This window comes from Colletes latitarsis, unplaced genomic scaffold (genome assembly GCF_051014445.1).
Source record: "Colletes latitarsis isolate SP2378_abdomen unplaced genomic scaffold, iyColLati1 scaffold0052, whole genome shotgun sequence".
Classification (NCBI taxonomy): domain Eukaryota; kingdom Metazoa; phylum Arthropoda; class Insecta; order Hymenoptera; family Colletidae; genus Colletes; species Colletes latitarsis.
Window position 1 is genome coordinate 90,001 of NW_027488402.1, and position 5,385 is coordinate 95,385.

Consider the following 5,385-nt stretch of genomic DNA (forward strand, 5'->3'; position numbering starts at 1 on the left):
AAATTCTCAAAATTCGACAAAAAAATAAAACGATCAGTGGACCGTGTAGAGAATATAAAACTGCATAAGAATCGTATAGACGAAAATTGGCGTTCACGTGCTCGTTTTTGTGGAAAAAATTAAAAAAGCTCTCAAACTTCGAGATAAAAAAAAAAAAAACCATCTACCAGGTAGCCAACGGTAAACGGTACAAGTATCGTACGGGCGAAAATGAGCGTTACCGTGCTCGTTTTCGAGTTATTGACGAAAAACAGCCTGGAGCGATCGCTCCGGCGGTCGACGCGCGAAAGTTTCTAAGTCCGCTCTGCTCCGAAACACCGCTCCGGCGTCAAAAATCGTCGTAGGACAAAAAATAGACACGCTATCTTGCAGGAAAAAATCCGGGGAACACGATGGCGTCGTCAAAAGTGCAGGTCGTCGAGCTAGTTTTCGAGAAAAAAAAAAAAAAATTCTCAAAACTCGACAAAAAAATAAAACGATCAGTGGACCGTGTAGAGAATCTAAAACTGCATAAGAATCGTATAGACCAAAATTGGCGTTCACGTGCTCGTTTTTGAGAAAAAAGTTAAAAAAGCTCTCAAAATTCGAGATAAAAAAAAAACAAACCATCTGCCAGGTAGCCAACGGTAAACGGTACAAGTATCGTACGGGCGAAAACGAGCGTTACCGTGCTCGTTTTCGAGTTATTGACGAAAAACAGCCTGGAGCGATCGGTCCGGCGGTCGACGCGCGAAAGTTTCTAAGTCCGCTCTGCTCCGAATCATCGCTCCGGCGTCAAAAATCGTCGTAGGACAAAAAATCGCCACCCTATCTTGCAGGAAAAAATCCGGGGAACACGATGGCGTCGTCAAAAGTGCAGGTCGTCGAGCTCGTTTTCGAAAAAAAAAAAAAAAATTCTCAAAATTCGACAAAAAAATAAAACGAACAGTGGACCGTGTAGAGAATATAAAACTGCATAAGAATCGTATAGACGAAAATTGGCGTTCACGTGCTCGTTTTTGTGGAAAAAATTAAAAAAGCTCTCAAACTTCGAGATAAAAAAAAAAAGAACCATCTACCAGGTAGCCAACGGTAAACGGTACAAGTATCGTACGGGCGAAAATGAGCGTTACCGTGCTCGTTTTCGAGTTATTGACGAAAAACAGCCTGGAGCGATCGCTCCGGCGGTCGACGCGCTAAAGTTTCTAAGTCCGCTCTGCTCCGAACCACCGCTCCGGCGTCAAAAATCGTCGTAGGACAAAAAATAGACACGCTATCTTGCAGGAAAAAATCCGGGGAACACGATGGCGTCGTCAAAAGTGCAGGTCGTCGAGCTCGTTTTCGAGAAAAAAAAAAAAAAATTCTCAAAATTCGACAAAAAAATAAAACGATCAGTGGACCGTGTAGACAATATAAAACTGCATAAGAATCGTATAGACGAAAATTGGCGTTCACGTGCTCGTTTTTGTGGAAAAAATTAAAAAAGCTCTCAAACTTCGAGATAAAAAAAAAAAAAACCGTCTACCAGGTAGCCAACGGTAAACGGTACAAGTATCGTACGGGCGAAAATGAGCGTTACCGTGCTCGTTTTCGAGTTATTGACGAAAAACAGCCTGGAGCGATCGCTCCGGCGGTCGACGCGCGAAAGTTTCTAAGTCCGCTCTGCTCCGAAACACCGCTCCGGCGTCAAAAATCGTCGTAGGACAAAAAATAGACACGCTATCTTGCAGGAAAAAATCCGGGGAACACGATGGCGTCGTCAAAAGTGCAGGTCGTCGAGCTAGTTTTCGAGAAAAAAAAAAAAAAATTCTCAAAACTCGACAAAAAAATAAAACGATCAGTGGACCGTGTAGAGAATCTAAAACTGCATAAGAATCGTATAGACCAAAATTGGCGTTCACGTGCTCGTTTTTGAGAAAAAAGTTAAAAAAGCTCTCAAAATTCGAGATAAAAAAAAAACAAACCATCTGCCAGGTAGCCAACGGTAAACGGTACAAGTATCGTACGGGCGAAAACGAGCGTTACCGTGCTCGTTTTCGAGTTATTGACGAAAAACAGCCTGGAGCGATCGGTCCGGCGGTCGACGCGCGAAAGTTTCTAAGTCCGCTCTGCTCCGAATCATCGCTCCGGCGTCAAAAATCGTCGTAGGACAAAAAATCGCCACCCTATCTTGCAGGAAAAAATCCGGGGAACACGATGGCGTCGTCAAAAGTGCAGGTCGTCGAGCTCGTTTTCGAAAAAAAAAAAAAAAATTCTCAAAATTCGACAAAAAAATAAAACGAACAGTGGACCGTGTAGAGAATATAAAACTGCATAAGAATCGTATAGACGAAAATTGGCGTTCACGTGCTCGTTTTTGTGGAAAAAATTAAAAAAGCTCTCAAACTTCGAGATAAAAAAAAAAAGAACCATCTACCAGGTAGCCAACGGTAAACGGTACAAGTATCGTACGGGCGAAAATGAGCGTTACCGTGCTCGTTTTCGAGTTATTGACGAAAAACAGCCTGGAGCGATCGCTCCGGCGGTCGACGCGCTAAAGTTTCTAAGTCCGCTCTGCTCCGAAACACCGCTCCGGCGTCAAAAATCGTCGTAGGACAAAAAATAGACACGCTATCTTGCAGGAAAAAATCCGGGGAACACGATGGCGTCGTCAAAAGTGCAGGTCGTCGAGCTCGTTTTCGAGAAAAAAAAAAAAAAATTCTCAAAATTCGACAAAAAAATAAAACGATCAGTGGACCGTGTAGACAATATAAAACTGCATAAGAATCGTATAGACGAAAATTGGCGTTCACGTGCTCGTTTTTGTGGAAAAAATTAAAAAAGCTCTCAAACTTCGAGATAAAAAAAAAAAAAACCGTCTACCAGGTAGCCAACGGTAAACGGTACAAGTATCGTACGGGCGAAAATGAGCGTTACCGTGCTCGTTTTCGAGTTATTGACGAAAAACAGCCTGGAGCGATCGCTCCGGCGGTCGACGCGCGAAAGTTTCTAAGTCCGCTCTGCTCCGAAACACCGCTCCGGCGTCAAAAATCGTCGTAGGACAAAAAATAGACACGCTATCTTGCAGGAAAAAATCCGGGGAACACGATGGCGTCGTCAAAAGTGCAGGTCGTCGAGCTAGTTTTCGAGAAAAAAAAAAAAAAATTCTCAAAACTCGACAAAAAAATAAAACGATCAGTGGACCGTGTAGAGAATCTAAAACTGCATAAGAATCGTATAGACCAAAATTGGCGTTCACGTGCTCGTTTTTGAGAAAAAAGTTAAAAAAGCTCTCAAAATTCGAGATAAAAAAAAAACAAACCATCTGCCAGGTAGCCAACGGTAAACGGTACAAGTATCGTACGGGCGAAAACGAGCGTTACCGTGCTCGTTTTCGAGTTATTGACGAAAAACAGCCTGGAGCGATCGGTCCGGCGGTCGACGCGCGAAAGTTTCTAAGTCCGCTCTGCTCCGAATCATCGCTCCGGCGTCAAAAATCGTCGTAGGACAAAAAATCGCCACCCTATCTTGCAGGAAAAAATCCGGGGAACACGATGGCGTCGTCAAAAGTGCAGGTCGTCGAGCTCGTTTTCGAAAAAAAAAAAAAAAATTCTCAAAATTCGACAAAAAAATAAAACGAACAGTGGACCGTGTAGAGAATATAAAACTGCATAAGAATCGTATAGACGAAAATTGGCGTTCACGTGCTCGTTTTTGTGGAAAAAATTAAAAAAGCTCTCAAACTTCGAGATAAAAAAAAAAAGAACCATCTACCAGGTAGCCAACGGTAAACGGTACAAGTATCGTACGGGCGAAAATGAGCGTTACCGTGCTCGTTTTCGAGTTATTGACGAAAAACAGCCTGGAGCGATCGCTCCGGCGGTCGACGCGCTAAAGTTTCTAAGTCCGCTCTGCTCCGAAACACCGCTCCGGCGTCAAAAATCGTCGTAGGACAAAAAATAGACACGCTATCTTGCAGGAAAAAATCCGGGGAACACGATGGCGTCGTCAAAAGTGCAGGTCGTCGAGCTCGTTTTCGAGAAAAAAAAAAAAAAATTCTCAAAATTCGACAAAAAAATAAAACGATCAGTGGACCGTGTAGACAATATAAAACTGCATAAGAATCGTATAGACGAAAATTGGCGTTCACGTGCTCGTTTTTGTGGAAAAAATTAAAAAAGCTCTCAAACTTCGAGATAAAAAAAAAAAAAACCGTCTACCAGGTAGCCAACGGTAAACGGTACAAGTATCGTACGGGCGAAAACGAGCGTTACCGTGCTCGTTTTCGAGTTATTGACGAAAAACAGCCTGGAGCGATCGGTCCGGCGGTCGACGCGCGAAAGTTTCTAAGTCCGCTCTGCTCCGAATCATCGCTCCGGCGTCAAAAATCGTCGTAGGACAAAAAATCGCCACCCTATCTTGCAGGAAAAAATCCGGGGAACACGATGGCGTCGTCAAAAGTGCAGGTCGTCGAGCTCGTTTTCGAGAAAAAAAAAAAAAAATTCTCAAAATTCGACAAAAAAATAAAACGATCATTGGACCGTGTAGAGAATCTAAAACTGCATAAGAATCGTACAGACGAAAATTGGCGTTCACGTGCTCGTTTTTGTGGAAAAAATTAAAAAAGCTCTCAAACTTCGAGATAAAAAAAAAAAAAACCATCTACCAGGTAGCCAACGGTAAACGGTACAAGTATCGTACGGGCGAAAACGAGCGTTACCGTGCTCGTTTTCGAGTTATTGACGAAAAACAGCCTGGAGCGATCGGTCCGGCGGTCGACGCGCGAAAGTTTCTAAGTCCGCTCTGCTCCGAATCATCGCTCCGGCGTCAAAAATCGTCGTAGGACAAAAAATAGACACGCTATCTTGCAGGAAAAAATCCGGGGAACACGATGGCGTCGTCAAAAGTGCAGGTCGTCGAGCTCGTTTTCGAGAAAAAAAAAAAAAAATTCTCAAAATTCGACAAAAAAATAAAACGATCAGTGGACCGTGTAGAGAATATAAAACTGCATAAGAATCGTATAGACGAAAATTGGCGTTCACGTGCTCGTTTTTGTGGAAAAAATTAAAAAAGCTCTCAAACTTCGAGATAAAAAAAAAAAAAACCATCTACCAGGTAGCCAACGGTAAACGGTACAAGTATCGTACGGGCGAAAATGAGCGTTACCGTGCTCGTTTTCGAGTTATTGACGAAAAACAGCCTGGAGCGATCGCTCCGGCGGTCGACGCGCGAAAGTTTTCAAGTCCGCTCTGCTCCGAAACACCGCTCCGGCGTCAAAAATCGTCGTAGGACAAAAAATAGACACGCTATCTTGCAGGAAAATATCCGGGGAACACGATGGCGTCGTCAAAAGTGCAGGTCGTCGAGCTCGTTTTCGAGAAAAAAAAAAAAAAATTCTCAAAATTCGACAAAAAAATAAAACGATCA